At 41.1% G+C, this 22,094-nt stretch overlaps 1 pseudogene; it reads right to left on the bottom strand.

Annotated features, from left to right (window-relative positions):
- Positions 1 to 1,899: 1,899 nt before the first annotated feature.
- On the bottom strand, positions 1,900 to 2,020 carry LOC111740228 (annotated as a pseudogene).
- Between the last annotated feature and the right edge of the window lie 20,074 nt (positions 2,021 to 22,094).

Genomic DNA, 22,094 nt, shown 5'->3' with positions numbered 1-22,094 from the left:
AAATGGTGTGAAAATCAAATAAGCTAATGTAGATAGAAAGGTTATATGTATACTTTGACATGCTATTAAGACATGAAGGATTATTATGATCCAATCTTTAATATCACTGCTTTGTAATCCAATGCTCTGTTATTTTTCAGCCCATTGACAGGCACAAATATTTCCCCTGACTCCACAAGCCTGCAATTAAGATACTGGAAATATTCATAAATACACAAGTTGACTAATTAGTCCCTAATTAGTTAGCAGATTGGGTATTGTAATCACCCTAAGATATATTGGTTAATGCCACGGAATAGAAAGAAGAGTTTTGCTACATTATATTATGTCAAAATTTGCATAAAGATTTCATTAAAATGTTTAATGGGACCTGCCATTCCTGAGCCATGGCCAGCCAGCCAGTCAATGGCATTTATGAGATCTTACTGGTCTTTGGAAGTTCGAGTATGGAATTAACAGATGATCTTTAAATTCAGTAAAAAAAACAAACAAAAAAAAAAAAAAACAAAAAAAAAAACAACAACAACAAAACTGGAACAGTTTCGATGCCTATAATATTTCAAGATTTTTATTGACCACCTGATAATGAAATATAAGCATTATTAGTTTTTCTTACTGGAGTGATGCTTGGCTTTAAAATCATTCATTTCTAGACCTCTGTTCCCAACAACTGCCTGAAAAGTCCCAAGAATTAGATGGTAGTTCTGCTGTCATTTTCACTTTTGCTGTGTCGTAATAGATTCGGGTATTCTTACATTTGTTTGTTTTTAATCCAGAGTCTCTGTGGCTTCCCAGAAAATACCAGACAAAGTCTAAAAGAGAAGTTAATGATTTCCTCATAAATTCTTCTTCAACTTCTTGAGAAACACTTGGCTATTCTTCCTTTTGCACTTGCATATTTCTTGGTTCATTCATCTGCGATAGTACTTCAAGATATCAAAAAGAAACATTGATATCTTGAGTAAGTTAAAGCCCAATGATGCCTTGTTTTTAGCTTCTATTGTTAAATGAAGCTTGAGAAATCACTAATTTGACACGACTCCCCCGAAAGGCAAATCTTGTCCATGTAAATTTATTGCGAAAGATCGATATTGCTGTTGCCTGTGGACCCTGCCTGCCAAGGTGGTCATATCATTGTGTTGCTCATTTCTTTGTTCCAAGATCTGGTCCTTGGGTTTTTACATTTGGGAATTTTTTGATTTATTTGTGACCTACACACCTGTGCTAGAGAAAACCAGCCAGAGCACCTAACTCGGAGCACATGCTCAGCCAATACTTGCTGCATGTGATAAAGAATGAGTGAGTTTCTTGAGTAATTTTCTAATTCTCAGCAAAGCCGCAGATCTGACATTGAATGAATAGCCTGAATGGCTGCTTTTTTTCTCTTTTCTTTTTTTTTTTTTAATATTCTTTTATTTGGAGAATATTTTTAGAAAACAGAAATCTATAAAGAATAATAAAAATCTAATATCATGCACCCAATACCCCAAACTGAACCATTGGTAACTTTTTTTTTCATACTTGGTTCAAATTTTTAATGAATGAAAGAAAACATTCTAGATAAATATGGCCCTTTGTCTTGCATCCCAATCCTATTCTGCTCCATCTCTACTCAGAGGTAAGCACTATTACGAATCTATTGTGAATACATTTTATTTGTTCTTATACATTTACTTACAAATATATGCATCAACTGATAATACACCGGGAGTTAAACTGTGGCTCATAGAGTAAATCCAGCCCATGGCCTGTTTCTCTAAAGACTATCAGCTAGCTATTTATTTATCTATTTGTTTGTTTATTTATTTATTTAAGGCTAGGCAACCCTTGGTTGACCTCACAGATTTCAAGGACCTTGTCAGCTTACAATCCCTTATCTTATTTTTTTAAAATTTTTTACACCTACAGCACCTGGTCTTCCTAGGTGGTCTCACCCATCCAAGTACTAAGCAGGCCCGACCCTGCTTAGCTTCCAAGAGCAGACGGGATCAGGCTTGTTCAGGATGGCATGGCCATAGACTGGTTTTATATTTTAAAGAGTTGTGAAAAAGAATAGACAACAACAAAAAAGAATAATATGTGACAGGTATCACATGTGGCCTGCAAACCCTAAAATATTTACTACTTGTCTTATACATAAAAAATTTGTCAACCTCTCATATATAATATCGGCTTTGTTTTAAGCTATACAGGTATCCTATCCTACAATTATTCAGAAACTTGCTTTAAATTTCAGCCCTATATTTCTTGAGTTCTGAGCTCATCGACATGTGTATCTGCTTTGGTATTTTTAATGGCTACATAGTATTCCATCATATTCATATAGCACACGTTTTACTTAATTTCCCTGCTAGATGGGCAGTAATATGGTTTCTACCCATTTTACTATTAAAAGGGGCAAGAAACATTCTTGTCTCTTGTGCACATGAGAGTTTCTCGTGGGATGCATTCCTGGAAGTATAGTCATTGACTTATACGGAATGTGTATTATCAAGAGTTGGACAGAACCAAACTGTTCTTGGCAGTAGTTGTAAATATTTCAACACTCACCTTCATTGTGAGATAAAGTCTTACTCCCCACAAGCTCTTGTTCTCCTATTGTCCCAGCAAATGGAAAAGACAGCCTTTGCCTTAATGGCCTTCAGAGTTCCATTGTCTCCATGTCACAGGCCAAACGTTGGAAGCAAAAGCCCTCTCAAGAGCTCCACAGGGCTAGGCAAATAGGAGTGCTACACCTTTAAAGAGAGCGTCGAGAAACGCTCTTGGCTGTCTGGATCGAAACGACACGGGCAGAAGGCCCTCCTGAGAGACACTTGCCGAGAGAATGCTGACAGGCATTCCACTTCAAACTGTGGCGGCAGGTGTTCTGCTCTGTGGCAACTTCATCTGCTGCACAGCTTCCCCAGGTGTCATCAGTGAGTGCTGTGGTCAGGGACCCTTTCCCTCCAGATCCAAAGCTCCAGGAACAAAGACTGACAAGACAGGACCCCTCCGAGGCCAACTGCGATTGCACTGAAGATACACGTGTTGAGTACTTACTGTGTGACTCAGCTTGAGCCACGGGCTGGGGCCAAGGCAGGGCAAGGGAGCACCTAAGAAAGATCAACAAATGATAGAGGCTCTTTGTTTTAAGTTACCAGTGGTGTAGTACTGAAAGCCTTGGAAACCAATAGGTACTTAACTCTGTTGGGAATTTCTTTGATCCGTGCGATGTCACATGTGACACCTGGCTTTGGTTGATATGCAGCACTGAATGAAGCCCAATTCAGAAATCACCTCAACAGCCAACAGCTGTTGAAAAACCAAATAACAACACAACAGAAAACCAACAACCAGCCAACCAACCAAAGAAGTAAAGCCAAAACCACCAAAAATGCAGAGCTCGTTTCTTCTACAAGTGATCCTGGGCTAAAAGCTTGCCATTTTATCTGGAACCAATACATGAGAGGAAAAGACACCTTGTAGACTTTAACAGTATTAATGCAAAGTAACCAGGTTGCTCACTATAATTTTATTTCTCTTTGGGGCTCTGCATCTATATACTTTATCCTCTACTGCCGGAAAGGTTTATGCAGCAGAGACCAGGATGATATTCTAATGTAGACTCTGGCTTCCCAGGGTAGTGATGCTTCCCAAGAGAGCACTAGACATTTTTCTATCACTTCCACAAATAATGGACCCCGTTAACAGCCTGCCTAAGGAGGCAGAGTGAAGAGTTTGTGTTCCTGTCAGGAAAAAACAGTTCTCCATTCATTCAGGAATGTCGTTGAGGACTCAGCTATGTGCTGGGCTCTGGGAACGGACAGAAGAACCGGACAAAAGCCCAGGGGCCGTAGTCGGTAGAGAAAAGGAGAGTTGGAATTCAGTTGGTTCGCCCTGGTGTGACTGCATTGCTTGCTTTCAGGCCACATCGGTTAGGACTAGTTAAAATTCCTGCCCTACCAGCTATTAAGCCTTTTCAGCATCCCACCCGCAGACAGGCAGCTCTATCTTGTTGCCAAACCAAGCAACGAGAACTGCCAGGTAAGGGCAGCGCGTTCTGAGAGCAAGATGCTCGATTCTGGGAAGATTTCCAGAGAACACGAGGCAGAGTGTAATTATGGAGAATGGGAAGGGATTTGTCAGCTCGTCAAGGAGGAAAGGACATTCTGAGAAAGGAAAATAGGATGTGCAAAGTCTGTAGGTAGGATCTCCTGGCACCTGTGGTGAACTGCATAGAGTTCACCTATGCAGCAGTTATCCGTGCAGGTAGCAGAACAGTATACAGTACAGGCATAATTTTTTGTGTGAGCGAGTAATTGCCGTGAGAGAGGGACCCTGCCCCGTCAGTCGCGCAGCCACTTCATATCATGCCTTAAATGTAGATGTCGGCAGCTAAATCTTTGTCTAACAGAGGGTTGAATGAATGAGGAGGCGGTAGGAGATTCAGCCAGGGAAGATCGGGGGAGACCCATTTGCCATTTTAAAAAACTTTATTTTTGCACTTTATCCTGCAGATAACAGAGAGCACTTGAAAGTTATTGGTGAGTTAGTGAAACCGGGGGCGGCGAATAATAAGGCCATGAGTGCAGGGATTCATTAGCTTATCAGTTCTCAAACATGACAGTAGGATGTACAGCTGGCAGTGACAGTGACATAGCCTCAAGCGCCCACTACCCCTTCACACCCCGGCTTCTGCCTTAGCTTGGTTTAAATTTCGAGGCGTGCCTGGCTGGGTCACTTCTCTCTTCTGTACCCATTCACTTCCCTCTCACTGAAATGCTCTTCCTGTCCTGCCTTCTCCTCCACATGGGGAACTTCCGACTCCTCTCTCACGACTCAGGTCAAGCGTGCTGTCCCCTCGTGAAGGTATTTATGAACTGTCGCCTCATTTTCCAACCCAACACTCCCGGTAGAACTGGAATTTCCTTGAGTTCTCATGGTACCCAGTACAGATTTCTTCCCTGGCATCAACTCAAAGCTATTATTCAATTTTCTGGATTCTTCATTGTGTGACAAGCCTCAGAAGCTCGATGCTATGTCATATCCAAGTTTGTAACCAATCTCAGTACAAAGGGCAGTGCTTGACCATAGCAAGTGCTCAGGAATGAGTTAAAAAATTTAGAGAACCAACAGATTGGTAAATGGGACACGTTTGTGGGAGGTTGCCTGTGAAAGTGCTCTTCAGCTGCTAATGGTGAAGCCAGGGGGTACAGATGGCTGCAATCTGACTTAGTTAAAATTTATAATAAACTGAGTAGCTTAGGAAAGGACACCTCTTCCTTGCGCTTTGTCCTAAACTATTAGCCTGTTTAGAACGTACCATCGAAAGAGGCTTCTTTTGGATCAAGAGCATCTTTTGAAAAGAAACACTAAGCCTGAGGATTTTGTAAGTATTAGGAAAGACCCAGCATAGATTTTTATTGCTTAGTTCTGAAGACGTTTGTCTGGACCATCTTGTGATAATTCAGAATAATTTTTCATGCTATATAGGAAGCAGTGACTCGAAAGGACTAAGAAAGGAGGCTGCATGCATCTTGATTGTCTCTTATGTCACAGCCCTTCTCAGAAACACATCCATTCTCCTCCACGTGTCCCTTCCCCCTCAAAGATCTGCTAGGACATTCCGTAATATTCTTCTCTTTCGAAAAAGGATGGAAATGCAAGGCGTGAGATGTGCCTTTCTTCTTGGCACTGTGTAGATAGTACTAATTGATCATAGAAATCTTTCCTTTTGAATCTGGATGAGATATAAAAAAAACCTTTCCAGACAACCATAACCAGAGGTGGCATCAAAACCATTTTCACTGTGTGTTCTATAGCCTTAATTAGAGGGTATTCCTGGCTAAATATTAGGTTGAATCATGTGAAGTTATCATTTTTGTAATGGTTAAAAATGGTCAAATATTGAAGATTTTATATAGTTCTCCTATAGATATTTGATAGCTTGACCTCATATCCCAGAGTTCTCTGGGTAGATAGGCAGATCAGATCTCATACCATGAATCTTTGACATACGGTATGTGAATGCAGTACTTAAATTAGCTTAAGTACTTAAATTAGCTTTAGTACTTAAATAGCTTCAAAAGCTGTTCTGAATACCCGCCCCACCTCTTTCTTTATAATGCATGTAACCCCATACACCAATGTTTCTGAGAGCCTGGTCTGCCATAAAGAGTTTTGCAAAAAGTACCGAGTTGAATTTTACTTTTCGGGGATCAGGCAGATAGCTCTGTAATATTCCAAGGAATCCAGCTACAGAAATTCATCCCTTCATGCTTTGTGTCTCCAAAGAAGTCCTCACTACCAAGCAAATATCTCTAGATATTTGTCTTCTTCTTCCTCTTCTGACTTGAAAACTCCTCACTGGTAGAGACTAGGTCTCATTTAGCTTGATAGGTCCAGAGACAAGGCCGGGACTGGGATGCGAAAGTACCTACTAAGTGCTTCTTGGGAGAATGACTTAGTGGCAAATATGACAATGTATGATCATCCCTTTAATTTTCTTCTAGAAAAGCAGCAGTGGTCTCTTTCAACTCTTGAGCCAGAATGGCAAATGTGAGCATGCATCAAGAGAAATATCCCAGAGAACAGCGAAAAATATTTCCGAGGCCTGTTATCACTATCTCTTATGAATGACTTGGTTCCATATGTAATTAAAATGCCTTCCGTTGTTTCTTTCCATACATGAGAAATATAGATAAGTTAACTAAATTAAAGCAGAAGAGACCATTCAACTTATAAGAGCTGGCAGTCATCTAAACATCTGCTAGTGCTATCTTCTTCACCATCCAGCCACAGAAAAATATCTTAATCCTTTGAGATGGGTTCATCTTAAAGTTTTTGTGCATTTTTATCTGTACATATATATGTGATGTATGTACATGCTATATCTCATTGATTTTTTTACTTTAGAAAATTTCGTGAGCCTTTATTTAAAAATTAGAATATTTGGGTGCTGTCTAGGTGTTACAGGAGATCCAGTGATGGTGAAGCCATAGACCCTGCTTCCCCAGAAGCCTCAGTGACAAGGTAAAAGAAGTACTAATCAGATAGGAAATGTTACTAGGATCTCCTGAAGTGTGTTTCATTCACAGTTTTGTTCCGTATCAGCTCACAGAAGATAGCTCTCCTAAGACCATCAAGGAAATTCATCCGTTTTCTCTGGCAAACAGAGAAACGACGTCATGCATTCAAGTTTTGGACCAACTACTTAAAATCTGTACAATCCAGGGCAACGTGTGTAACTTTGCCCTGCCTTCCTGCTCACTGGCAACCTGTAATAAAAACTTCCTTCATAAGGCTGATAGAAGGATTCGATGAGAAAATATGTAAAAAGTGCCCAGAATAGTGACTGAACCAGAATTACATGTGCAACAAAGTTCTGTCCTTATCTCTTACAGAGGTTTTGATAAGTTTGCAATACTTTGTACAACTTAGAGTGCTCTACAAATATTGGTTATTATTTATACCTCTCTGATATAGAGGAACAGCATTGGCTACTCAGATATACTTTAATGAAACCAAACACATGAATGGATCCTTAGGGAGTTGCCACTCAATTTAATAAGGGGGAATGCAAAATAGGTCCCTGGAAACCTTCTCCTTGTTTTTGCCCAGTTGCAATGCCGTGCCTGATGGCTCTGTTCATTTTAAGAGCTAACCAGACTTGCTGCCAACATTGAAACATAAAGAGGAAGAAACTGCAAAATGTTACCTTAAAGTGTTAGGAATTTAATTAGGAGTGATTTGGTGCTTGAAAATGGCACTCATTAGTTAGGGTAAATAAACACATGAATAAGGAGCCAAATCCAAGCAGGTAACTGTTTTGATGACAACGTGGATTAGGTAACATTTGAAATGCAGAATTCTAATTCTAAAATATAAGTGTAAAAACATGTTGGCTGATGTAACAGGCAGGAAACAGTTTTAGATTCTGTCATGTGTTATGGTGGGTTCTCTCTCCTTACCTCATTTAATCTTCACAGCGGTCCTATGAGGTAGGTGTTAGTATCTCAATTTGTAGAACGTTAGGAAAACGAATTGCTTTCTAAAATCCAAGTGGTTGGTAAGGGACAAAATAAGATGTACCTTTGGGTCCTCTGTCTTTCTGGGAGACTTAAACTGAGATGTCACTGAATGTGTCTATGCAGTGAGAGGTCGGCCCCCAGCAGAAGTCCCCTTCTCAAGCCGGTCCAGATAAAGCTCAGAATACAAGGCATCCCAGAGTCAAATCTTGGCAAAAAAAGGGTTTTCATATCCAAAACTTCCTGTCCATTTCTTTTATGATGAACAGTCAAGTTTGAAATAGGAAAGCTAGTTTAAATCTATTTTCCTCACTTGACTCTCATCTGAAACTCTGAAGCAGCAGAGTGTGTGTCACGGGGAGAAAGAAGAATTTGGTGTGTGTGTGTGTGTTCATGCATGCACACATGTGTAGGGGGTGTGTTGGGGTGATGTTGGAGTCGTGTGTGTGTGTGTGTGTGTGTGTGTGTGTGTGTGTGTGTGTTTCACAGGGCATGAGGTTGCGATTGGAGGACTAGGGGCTGGGGCAGAGGGGTTTGTGCTCCCGGGGCTGGTAGTACCCTGCTCCTGATGTGGGAACTCCAAGATGCTGTCTGCGTCCTACCCACCCCTACTCCACCACCTGTTCAAAAAATCTTAATGACCACTCATTTCAGGAGCTGTAACTGAGAACCTTTAAGTCTGAGAAATTTTAGTAAACTTATGGGGCTTCTGAGAGGTAAAATGAGTAAACATGATGTCATGCTTTGATCCCCAAGACTGAGATGTAAGACTCAGGAAACCGAGCCATAGAAAATCTGAAACGGGGGGAGGGGCATTCTATTGGTTGGGTCCCATTTGACATGCATTCAAAAGGATGCAGAGATGGCATCTCTCGATCTAAGTGGCCCCCTTCACTGAAAATTATGTACTCTCAGAGACAACCAAATTGCTAAGACCAGTTGCCTTAATTTTTTGCGATGTGTAACAAATTACTGCAAATCTATAGGCTTAAAACAGCACCCCTTTATTCTCTACCATTTCTGGGGGTTCCGGCATCACTTAATTAGGTCCTCTGTGCAGTGTCTCACAAGGCTGCGGTCCAAGTGTTGTCTGGAATGCATTCTCATCTGGATCTTGCTGTTCTCTTCCAAGCTCATTCAAGTTGTTGACAGAATTCAGTTCCTTGCGGTTATAGGAATGAAGTCCTCAACCCTTAGACACCAGGTGTCCCCATAGGCAGTTCACAGCATGGCTGGCCGCTTCTCCAAGGCCAGTGGAGAGTGTTTCTCCTGCTTCAAGTTTGTTCTTCCAGGGAAGAAAACGTCCTTCTTTTAAGGAGCTCACCTGATATCCTGGTAAGTTCAACTAAGATCATCACCTTTTTGATCATCACCTAATGCAAAACCAGCTGATTGGGGACCTTAATCACATCTGAAAATCCCATTTCCTTTACCACATTCTGTTGATTAGAGGCAATCTATAGATTCTGCCATCATTCAAAGGGAGAAAATTGAATATAAGTGTGGGTACCAGGAGATGAGGATCTTAGAATTCTGCCTGCCATACTAGTGGATTCAAAAACAAGACGTATATTCAAGTTGCACATGACCCGTCAAGCTGGACATGATGTATTGAGTAATAGGCCTTCAGCGTGAGGTTTTGGGTTGAGATGGCTAGGAGCTGAGCTGTGTTTAATGTTTCCTGTAGCTGCAGGTGTTGGAGACTTCCAAGTCCTTTAGTGTCCTCGTTTATTCTCCTTTGTTGTCATTGGGCATCTTACAGCTGGTTCAGCTGTGATTTGCAGTCATTATTCTGGTGTGGTGGTAAGACGTGAAAAAGCAGAGTGTTGTATAGCCTTGTTTTTAAATATGAGTCTTGCGGTTTGGCCTGTGCCCCCAGGCTGTGACCTAGCTTCCCACTCCTTCCCATGTAGGTGAGATAGGAAATCTAGAGGAAGCTGGAGTCATAGAAATGCCTTGCCACCAAGAGGACGAAGGCTCCGGTCAAGTCCTTTTGCTTGGAGAGTGGGCTTTTGTTATGGCAAAGGTTCTGAGCATGTTTCACAATATTTACTTTTCGTTCTGTCAGAGCCACGAGTGGTCTTTGTTAATTTGTTATCATGAGAACCTGGTTTGGGTCTTAGAGATAAAACCTATAAAAGTGTAGGCCTTCCTGAGACTTTGTCCCCAGGGATTTCTCACTGTTAAAAAAGTGTACCCTCAGCCTCCAACAACTCATCAGAACTGCCATTTAAATGGTCCTAACCGTTTATAGTTCTAAGGGCTTCTACTCCAGGTAAGATCCTGTTTGTGACTCTCAATTTGCCTGTCTCTCAAGATTTCAGGAGTGGTGGATTGTCCTGCGACCCCAATTCTCTCATTGGTCCAAAAAAGTCATTGATTTTCAGTTTGTTCTGCTTTTTCTTACCATAAAGATGAGAGTGCTGTAGTGTAAACCATTAATCCTATTTCCTTTCATTTAAGCTTTTTAAAATTTAATATGGAAACAAATCTGGATTCAGATCTAGTTTGACTTTCATCTCTACCACTTATTTACTCTGTGACCTTGGGCGATAATATCATTTTTAGGAGTATATACAGGTGTGTATGAGGAGTATATACAGGTGTGTAAGTAAGCATGTGGCCTAAGACCTGGCACAGAGTGCTTTCCCAAAGACTGCTGGAAGTCACCTCAAGGTTCGTCTACTCCAGATCTCTACCCTATGCTTGAATCGAATCTCCTCTGTATTACCCCAGTGAAGTGGCTATTTAGCCTCTGCTTGAAACTCTCCACTGAGATGAGACTCACTAGCTTTCAAGAACCTCTGGGTAGTGCATGAGACACTGCACAAAACTGTACATCATAGTGCAATGAGCGAGCTCTAGACAATATTCCCAGGGCTGGGGGTGGGCACGATGGGAAGTAAGATGCTTTTTACTGGGCGGGTCAAGGGAAGGGATCAAGATAAATGTGAGCTCTATTTTGATAGAGATATAATCTCCTAGCAATTGCTCATGAGGCTGAAAGGCATTTTGAGAAGAGTGGCAGAATGATAGAAAAAGATGTAGAAGTGAAACCAGAGTGGAGAGGGAGGAAGGAGGAGGGCTGACTGCTGAGTGAGGCATGACAGCGGTGTTCTGTGTGTTCCAAGATGAGAAGACCTCAAGAGACATTGCTTTGAGACCCTGTCCCAGGAGTTAGAGGTCAGGAGTACTTATCCTTGGTCTGGCCTCAAAATATTCTGGGTTGCCCCCACACCCCTTGTGGTGGACAGTTAGTTGTCTGCTCTGTACCTGTAATCTCCTTCTTGTTAATGAAAATGTGGTTTTTTTATGGATTGCTTTTGGCCCAAGCCATGCAACCGATCATAACTTGTCTAAGGCTAAGCTAGCTGTAAAGATCTCGTTCCCCTCTCTCAATGTCCTTCGCAGTTAGAGAGTCCACGTGAAGCGGTCTGGCATGAGGTGTAAGGGAAAGTTGTCTGAAAGGTGCCTGAGAAAGCATCTGATTCCCCGGTAAAGAGTTCACATGCTTCTGTCCCCATTCTTCCTCAGCTTCTATCTGCCTGGAAGAGGATCTGATGCCTGGAGCAATAGTGACCACCTTACAAATGACTGCGTCCTGAATGCTTGTTAAGCAAGAAAATGAAACTAATTAAAGTCACTCTTACTAAGGTATTTTACGTATAGCTTAGAGCATTTCTAATAATATCTCACCTTTTCATAATTTATATTTTCCTCCTTGCCTTATTCTACACTATCATCAATTTTTTTTCCTGACACTTTGCCCATTTAGACATTTGACCTGGGCTACTCTGATGCGGAGAGCAATTACAGGAGGGAGCGGGTCTCATGGTTTGCATTTCCATATATTGGTCAAGATACACATGTTATCTCAGAGGCACAGCCGTAGATACAGTAAAAGCAGTAACTTTCCTTCTGTAATATCCTAAGTGGTGTATGAATACACTACTGATGCTCATGGGGAAGCAAGACTTAAAAAACAACAACTTAACTAAAGACTCCAATGCAATGTAGAGTCAGTCCATAGCTAGAGAGATGCCTACTTATAATATTTTTAAATGATCATAATATAAGACTTTTGAAATAATCGTGATAAGGCTCTGCAACTCAGAAATTAGCGGAAGCCACCCTGTTTCTTGCATTGTAGGTAAGATAGCACAATGCCTCTTACATCACTTCTTAGATTCCAAAGAATCGTAAGTTCTCCAGGAAGTCATCTCTGGCTCTAAATTCTTACTTCTGAAGTTGTTTATTTTATGAATTATCTGGTCTTCATGGAGCCACTGCCTCTTTATCCATTGGCTAATAGTTGTAGAAATAAGCCCTGTCCATGAGTTGCAGAAATGAAAACAACAAGAAAAAAATAATAGCACTTATCCAAAGCATTCGAGTATCTGACATTACTGGAGAGTTTGGGGAGCCTGAGGGTTTTACCTCAGGAGCATAAACAACAGCAAACTAAATTAAATGTTCTATTTGGGGACAAGTGTTAGGTGATAAGGGAAGACTGGGATTTCAGACTTCTAGTGGGAGCCAAGAACAATGGGAATAATATTTAGACATCTAAAGGCATGAATGCGAAGATTATAAATAGTGTACCTGGAATATCTGCATATCTCACACGATAAACAATGGCCTTAGACCTTCCTTTCTTTCAACAGTAAGCCAATATTTAATCATCAGTTTACTCACTAGCCAAAGTCAGTTGGTGTTCAGACAAGTTGAATTGTGGCTCCTTGTGAAACATGAAGGGACATGTCATGTGTTTAGAACTACGTCCATTAAGGACAAGACTTTGAAATTGAAAGCTATAGCCCTTAAAAGAAGTGTAAAACTTGACCATCTGAACTGGTTCATTTTCCCTATTGGGTCCTCAAAGCAAACATTCTTTTGTTGTTGTTTGGGGTGGGGAGGGATTGAGGGGGCATAGATTAAAAACAAGGGAAAGAGACAACACCTTTCAGAACATAACTGATGCCCAGTTTCCACCTAAGGGAATCTGATTATTTAGGTAAAACTCTCTATTATTTCGTATTGAGTCATCTTTTGTCAGATGATGTTTCAAATATGCTTATTTGTAATTTGTGACTATTTTTTTCCTTGATTTCTCCCCTAATTGTGCTATGCAACTCTTTAGTAAGCACCTGCATCCTCCCTCTAGAGTTTGATTCTTTTGAAAAAAAAAAAAATAAATGACTACTAAATAAGAGATTTAGCTAAAACAAACACACTCACCAGAAAGTTGATTTGATGTTATCTAGTTCGGTAGTCCAACTCTTAGTGCACCTTCTGATGGAAACGCGACAGTGTCCTTTGATGGTAAGTTCAACGAGGCTCCTGCACGTATGGAATGAAAAGCACTCGAACCCAAAAAAGCTGAGCCTGATGGGTTTGTTGGCCTCTCTCATGTAACTCCTCAGAATATAGTCAAAGGGGTGTCTGATCATTAACAGAAAATTAAGGGTGGAAGAACCCAAACCAGATGAAATATGCAGAGCTTCTGTGTGTGTGTGTGTGTGTGTGTGTGTGTGTGTGTGTGTGTGTGTGGTCTTGCACCTGTGAGGTAAGCAACCACCTACCACAGCCAGATGGAGCCGCCTGTTAACAGACTTCTTTGGCCACAGAGAAGTACTTGGGGTCTCCCTTGAGTTTGCTCTAGCTCTCTGTCCTCATTCTCAAACACTTGTGAAATATTGGGCTATTTTTGGTCTGCGAGACACCTGCTACAATTGCATAAATGAGCAGTTATGGAACGTTTAATGGAAGGTAGATGCTCAAAGTGAGTTTACTTAATGCTGGAGCACAAACCTCCAAGTCATTTTGGTTTCTGCTGTTTCAGCAAGACCCGAGGTGAAGAGACATAGGGTCACACAGACTGAACCAGACAATTGGAGATTCCAAATGAATCCCCCATCAAGTCGTAAATGTATTTATTTACTTTGCAAATGTTTCTCCAAATTTCTGAATTAGGACTAACTATCTTGTAGCTCAGGCCCAAATTCACTTCAATTTAAATGAATGTCTCAAAAAGAAGAAAGAGGAGGAGGAGGGATAGAATCTAGTTTCTCATTTGACGACCCTAGTAATTATTGCCTGTTGTCATGGTAACTTTCCTTTCCTATTAGAAATAAAGGATACAACCTCGAGCCAATCTTAACTCCATGTCAAGGAGATGATGTCTGTGGCAGCAGAGAACCCCCCAGCACTTCCTGGCCCAGTGTTATTGGGCCAGGCCCTTCCCCTTCCGGGGGCTCGGTTTGCTGATCAGTAAGGTCTGCCATGGAGGCTTACACAAAGGTTCTGGAGGGCAGCCTGAGAAAATGCATTGAGCAGCAGAGTCTTGAACAGCATCTTGGGAGAATGCTCCACGAGGCAGTGCACCTAAGTGCTATCTCATTGCAAAATTAGGGTGCTCACGGCATTACAGAACAGAATCGTGGGTTTTAGTTTCTATCGTATGTTTTAAAGCTCGTTTCCTACCCGTTCCCTCTGGAGAGTGTGATGACACTTTCGTTTGTTAAGGTATCTGAGAGAGACACCAATGTCCCCCTCTCTGCCCACTGCTGATTTTTTTCTTTTTCTCCCTCGTTCTTCACACTATGGGAACATAAAGGAGCCACAAGTCGTACCCCTGGACTCCCTGGAGGAATCCACTAAAGGAGGCTACATTTTACTCTTGGAGAATTTGACTCGGGGCTTTTCAAGAGAGGACTTAATAAGGATCGAGCCCTGTCCATTCAAATAGTATCTTCTGCCTTAATCCTGCCTTAATCAGTCTCATTTTGGTCTCTTCTATTCTTGCTTGGAGCTCCCTTTAAAGCAAACTAAGGATGTAAAGACTGTTGGATTTTTTTCTTCTTGGGGAATACACTTAGGATATCTTATATTTGTCCTCTAATAATCTCTCCTCTAATTCTCCTATGTAAAAATTAGGGAGTCTTTGAATGATGTAACTTGCTATGCTTTACGTTGGCATCTTATGCTTGCTTTATGCAACCACCTACCCTGTTTCTATGAGGCAGGACCTGGATTTTGCAAGAAGCGAGTTGTATTCAAACCAGTCGACAGCAAAGTCAGGTACCGTGGTGATGAAATCAGAGACCCAAGAACTGAAATGTCAGAGTCGAGACACTTTTCCAGTCACACCCCACTTGGAGTCTTCGTGTCTTCACTTGTAACTTAAGCGGATTGTGTCACATACTCTGTCACTGTCCATCCAGTTCTAACCTTTTGCAGATCTATTTTTAAAAGAAAGGTACATTAAGAAAAGCAATGTGATTTAAGATCTATTTAATTTGTTGTCTTTTAAAGGATCAGTTTGAAATATACCTCTAAATATTATAAATCTCTAAAGACATTGCTTCAAAGTATTATATTTTTCTCTACTTCACCAAGACTAGGTAGGGTGTATACTTGGAGCGTTCAGGGCACCAAGAAGTCACAGAATGATCATCAAAGGTGTTTGATGTATATTTAGGGTGTCCTTACTTACTCCTGTGTTTCTAGCTTCTGACTGGCAGAGCATGCATAGTCCCACAAAGCCAAATGGGAATGAAACAGTCTGTGGGATGAAAGCGTCTTCATCATTTTGAATGTTCAAGCCTTTTCAAGTAAAGCTTGTGGCTGACAACCAAGTCCAAGGCTGGGTTTCCAACTATTTTCCTCTAAATATAAACTTCAGCATCTGACTTGAGAATACTCGGATCTGCAGATAGAGTCTGTGTGTTACCCCGTGGCCTTTGTGAAGGGCCTATAGGTTCGTATTCCGTCTTCAGTAGCATGAATTATACAAGAGAAAGGGCACTTTGGTCTTTCCAACAAAGCGGCCCTACCTTCTGTTCAAAATAAATGGTTCCGTGGGTTTTGAATTTTTTCTATGTAAATTAGCTGCTCCTTTTTCTATAATAAATAACAAGTAGCGGGCAGAGGGAAAGACTAGTATGAGGCAGGAAAGAAGTTCTGTCCTTTGTGGCAATGGGACAGTGAGGAATGAGTGTCACAGGCTTGGAATTCGACAGACCTGAGCTCGAGTCCCTGTCTCACCATTTATTAATTGTGCAAAATGGAGCGATATTTTCTTTGTATTAGTTTAATGATTTTACCTCTCAGAGTTTAATTTTTCCATATCAGTAATCTAAAGAAAATATTACCTATCTTGCAAGGTTCTCGTCAGAATTCAAAAGGATCATGCGTTTAAACTACTTACATAAATAACAGGCATATGTTAAGTTCTCAACACATGACAGCTGTGTGTTGAGACATAGCACTGTCCAAGGTTTCAGTAATCTCACCTGAAAATGAGGTGATTCGGTGTTTACTCAGGTCCCTCCTAAATCTAAAACAATTTTGATAGAACTTCCCAAACTTATTTCTCAACAAAATTTTTTTTTAATGATAAAGTACTAATAGAACCCAAAGTCATTCTTGAATTTAAAAGTGATGAATAATAAACACTGAATTACGTTCAAACATGTCGAAAAGATACATTGTCCAACCTGTGATTATAATATCAATGGCATACGATAATGCACTGCTCATTGCTCCCAGCCGGTCCCCATTTCACACACCCAGGGGTCCTGGCAATGTCCTTTCATTGTCTGGTAAAGCACACCATTTCCTATGTATAATGCCAGTTATAATTATACGCATTCACATTTAGATGTTTATGTTCTCAAAAATATAATTAAGTTATATTTTAAAAGAATAACTTTTTTTTTTGTATTACTATTGTTTCATTTAGTCACATTTCCAGCACATGCGTATGTGCTCAATAATGGTCATTCAGACTGAGGGATTAAATAAAAGGAAAACCAATAGGTCCTCGCACTTGAAAAACACAATACTTGGCTCATGTAATTAATGTAAATTATGATATTAAAAAGGGGTTTATAGTTAATCCTTCATGTGTGCCTAGTGTCAATTTTATTTTCTGAAACATCTGTTAACATAGTATTCCACAGAAAAAAATTGGCTAAACCTCACAGGCTGGTTCAGCGAAAGCGGGGTTTTTCAAACTTTTCTGACAGAGACTCACAGCAAGGAGTTCATTTTGCATTGCAAGTCACTGCCCACACATACAAATGTATGTAATTGAAATAGAGTATTTCATGATATAATACCCTCTCCTAAAGCTAAAGCTAAGCACTCTGTATGCTATTCTATTCTATTCTATTCTATTCTATTCTATTCTATTCTATTCTATTCTATTCTATTCTATTCTATTCTATTCTATTCTATTCTATTCTATTCTTCCATTTTATTCTATTCTTCTATCCTATTCTATCCTGTTCTATCCTAGTCATTATCTTATTTAGTGTACTGCTGATCAAAGCCCACTACTTTGATTTCCAGACCCACTAATGGGCAGTTCTCTCGGTTAGAAAAAGACCTAGGGATTAAGCTAGGAAATGCATGGTGTTTCTGCTGCTCTTTTTCCCAGGTGGGGTCCTTCTTATATTACACTTCAAGTGTATTTGAAATGGAACCTTCTATAACCTCCAAAAAGCCTGTGGAGGGGGCATTACCGAGGAAGGGTCATGTTGCCTGGCCAGACGAGAGGCAGCTGCAGACAGCCAGGCTCAGAGGAGGGAGGAATATAAGAAAGCCCAAGGCCCCTTTGGAGAAAGGCCCGAGGGTAGTAGGAAGGGGGTTTGGAGGCTGTGCTCCCCGCCAGGGCTGAGGAGAGCTGCGGGGGCCCATCCCATCCACAGGACTCAGGAGTCTTTCCAGTCTGGCTATCCCCACCCCCGTCCCACCCCACAACCCTCTCCTGTCAACCAGCCTGTACCTCTCTTTTGTCCAAACCTTTTCCCGTGCTTATGTCTCAGCTTGAAAACACTCCTCTCTCTATTCCCTTCCCTTCTAATATCAAAAACCCGACTTTTATTGATCTGTCATATCTTCCCTTGAAACTTTCCTTACCGACCCCTGACACCAGCCTCAGCGCTCATACCCGGGGCTCTGTACTAATGCTTCATCGCTGCCTGTGGCCCTTTTTACTTTTCCCATTTCGCATTCAATTGTTTTCTTTCCTCCCAGAGGGCAGAGACCTCTCTCTTTGTTACTGTTCTATTTCTACTTCCTAGCACAGGCCTTCACCTAGTATCATGTCGAAATAAGTGAAGTCATGCACAGAACAGACTTATTTTATAAACCACTTACTTTGGGCCGATATCGCTTGCTATGAGCCATCCGCTTTCAAGTATACCACGTCTTTCGATGATTACAATGAAACCGTGAGGTGGCAAGGGAAGATATAATTATTTGGTACTTTCAGATAAAGAAACTGAGGTTCAGAGATGCAAGGAGGCTCTTCTGAGGTCGCACAGCTGGCTGGTAGAAAAGGTCAAGCATCAAGGCTATGTATTCTAAACTTGGCAGGATTCATACCCACGGGGCCTCCCAGCAAGTCCCATTCTCACTCATGTCCTTCAGAGTCTCAAACGAAAGTCTCACTGTCATGGGTCCTCACTGTCGGAGGTTCCTGTTAGGTGTGTGGGTGAAACGGTGGACACAGATACAAAAGTTTGGGTTTAAGACTGGGTCTACGTGAACAGTCATGGAAACTACACCCCCTGAGAATTCTAGAAGACATCGAACATAGCAGAGGGATATCAGAAATTGAATTTCTCCTTCAAATCTGGTGAACCCTGACATCTGATTGCATAGAATTTGGAGCAAAAGTTACTTGCAAACATTAAGGAGATGAAGTGTGTTTGTGTTGACGCGCATCCTGCATCAGAAAAGTTCAGATCCATAAAGAGATGCTTTTGTATAATTCATGTTATTTACTAGAATGATTTTAGTGGCCCTCCAAACATCATTGTGCTTTCTACTATAAATATGCATTCAGACTCTTTCCAAACCACTAGTCATTTGCCCAGCGGGCCATAAAAGCAATGTATCATGTAACCATGTATTGGGATGAAATTTCAAAAGCTCTCCATTTAGGCAGTAGGCCTTAGTGGGTTTGAGGAGCTGTAACATTATCCATTTAATTATACATTTGGACACACTGAAAAAAAAAATCTGTATTATTTACACAATTGCCTATAATATTCTCTCCAAGCTGTTAGACCTGAGTCAGAAACCATTAGAATGCTAATCAAGAGAAGAATATGAAATCTATTTCCTCGGTGCAACTTCAGCAAGTTTTCTAGACACTTTTATTTCAGGCACATGTTTTTTCCCCCCCAACTTCTGTCTGAGGGGCCTCCCTTTGCCCTGGTGGGGGTACTAAACCACTGATTTGGGAACACAGCGCAATCTGCTCTATTTCTTAAAGACAATGTCTGTACAAGGCACGACACCTTATATTTGAGGACGGCCAAATTGTTAGAATGGAAAAGTTATTACGTTTAGGGGGAAAAGTTGCTCACGGAGATGATTCTGCCAGGAATAGACATTGCATTAAATATTATCACTTAGATTAACTACATGAGAGACACAGAGAATGTCCTTTTGGAGTCCAGACAGTCTAGAGTGTGGCAGAGGAGAGGCAGGTGGGTGGAAGAACAGCCAAAGGCCTGTGTTTCTCCCCCGTCTTTATGAGCAGTTCCACAGTTCCGTGCACTCTGTGTGCTGGCTCCACAGAGTTGAATAAGAAATAGATCTTGTGTAGGAGCATGGCCTTTACAGGGGAGGCAGACAACGCAGCAGGAATTAATGCAGGCCGATCAACGCTCTGGCAGAAGAAAGAAGATGCGAGTGGCATTGCCCGAGCCCAGAGGTTTTCAGACGAGGCCTTGCTGCCCCCGAAGCTGTTCGGGACCTCACAGACAAGTGTCCTTTCTCTCTTGCCTGCATCCTGCCCACCTCTGCAAGTCGTTATCTTGCATTTGCACTTCAGACTCTGGTGACGAGCCACCCCTTTGCTGAAATGTTCGTGCATCTTTTCTGGGCTCTGCACACGGCTTTGGTCTATCCCTGACTCATTTTCCCCTCTGAAGCTTCAGCTTTGTCATTCCTATACTTTCGTTGAAAAGGATTCTTATTAGGTTAAGCTCACAGGGGCTTGATGCTACTGGAAACCTGGGAACGTAGTCTAATATCAAGTGAGACCAGAGAACCCAGACAACTTCCGCTTCTAGGATCTGATTTATCGCCTCTAAGCAATAATAACTTTGATGACCTTGAGTGGCCAGGCATTTGCATAATAGATAGACTATCCCTTTGTTTTTTATTTTGTTGCCACTGTTCACTGCTTTATATTGTTACATAATGCAGCTAATATTTCTTATATTCTCTCAATACAAAACAGTTCCACTGGATATGTAATATTTAGGTGACTTGACTTAGCAAAGCACAAGTTGCTTCTGTGGGAATCCTTGGAATACCAGTGGAGATCTGACCGTGGATATGATAACTTTGAAAACCCATTTCTAATACTACATGAATTGTCAGAGTGCCGAGGGACATAGCAATAGTGCTCTCAGCAAGATGCACTGAACTTAGAGACGTGGTGAGTGTTGACTCATGATGGGTTTCAAAGAGGTACTAGGATTTTGGGGGAGAACACTGTACGTTTTACACAATTTAGCATTAATGACGAGAGATTTGCTATTTCATGTCAAACATAACCCTTGAGGAATCTTGGTAAACTGTGAATCTGTCCTTCCTGGAAACTTCCTTGAATTTAAGTCATTTCTTACCAACATTGAAATTTGTTTTTATGGGTATTTTAGGGATTTGAAAAAAATCAATTAATGGATCGTTAAATGGATCCTTCATTCCTACTAGTCAATGGATCCTACCATTCCATAACCACATGATATAGTGGAAATAATTTAAGAACTTCTCTAAGATTGTTTTCTCTTCTATATCGTAGAAATAGTAATAAGCACTTCGTAAGGTAGAATTAAATGAGATGACGTCAGTAAAGTTCCAAGTCTAGTTCTTGTCTCTGTAGGCATTAAATATATAGCGTTGTCATACTTATGCTTTGCTCATCAAATAGAGGCCGAGATTCACACAATTCCATTGCCAACTGTAGGAAATGATGGTGCTATCTGACATTTTTCTCCTAACTCCGCTCAAAAGAAAGGAAGGAAGGGAAAAGAAGGTGTTAGACAATAATAAGAACAGCGAGAGAATTTCAAAGTGTGTGAAAGGTCACATCTCTTTGTACAGAAATCTGTTCTGCCTATCTCTTGGGCTGTCAGGCCCGGCTGGCTGTGCTGTGGGGATCAGAAGTCCTGTGTTTATTTGCATAGTCCTCATTTCAGCTAGCAGCTGCTCCAGTTCAGAAATTTTATGGCAGGAAATATAAAGTGCTGCTGGATCCAGGACCTTTAGAGTCCTGGATGGAATTGTTCTTTCTTAAAAAAAAAAAAGAAAAGAAAAAAGAAAGAAAAAAGAAAAAGTTAGCGGGTGGCAATCAGCTAAGGACTATTAAGCTTCATGGCCAAGATCTTATATTGCATCTACTCTTACCAGTTCTTAATCACGACAATGTAATAACATCTTTAAAATTTATTGAGACAATTACAAGCAAACAGTTCTTTTGACCCTCAGCTCTTTCAAAGGCACACGATGCTACCAGGGGAAAAATGGAGCCATGAGACTGAAGTTCTTTGCAAAGTATGTTCAGTCCATTTTAGATCCCAATGTGCCATGAGAAAAAGGGATCGTAGGACCAAGAAACTAGCCTTCTGTCCCCAGCTTTCCCTTTACATTGCGAGGTGGTCTTGGGGCTGAAGTTTGTCTTCCCCGAGTCTTAATATGCTCATTTGTAAAATGGGAGTAGATCTGAGGTTTCCTCCATCTCCAAAATACTTTTCTGGAAAGAAAAAAAGGTCTCTATTAAGTTACTAAAAACAAATGCTTTACTTTACTGCCTATACCATTGGCCTCACTCTTTATAGGATATTGCTGTGTCCACAGTACTACTTAGGTGGGCAATGGAACATGTGACTTCTTTCCTATGTCCAAAGTTGGGTGGGATGGAATGACATAGTGTGTTGAGGGATCTCTAAGTATTTCTAACACTGGAGCTTAGGATATGTGTTGAAGACATGGGGGAAGCAGATATAGGAAAGATGAAGCAGGATCAAATCTAGACAGGCTTTGGTCGCCAAATTTTTCAAG

The sequence above is a fragment of the Pteropus vampyrus genome, unplaced genomic scaffold (genome assembly GCF_000151845.1).
Source record: "Pteropus vampyrus isolate Shadow unplaced genomic scaffold, Pvam_2.0 Scaffold59, whole genome shotgun sequence".
Lineage (NCBI taxonomy): Eukaryota > Metazoa > Chordata > Mammalia > Chiroptera > Pteropodidae > Pteropus > Pteropus vampyrus.
The sequence above is the reverse complement of the archived record's forward strand: the minus strand, read 5'-3'. Positions and strand labels throughout refer to the sequence as shown.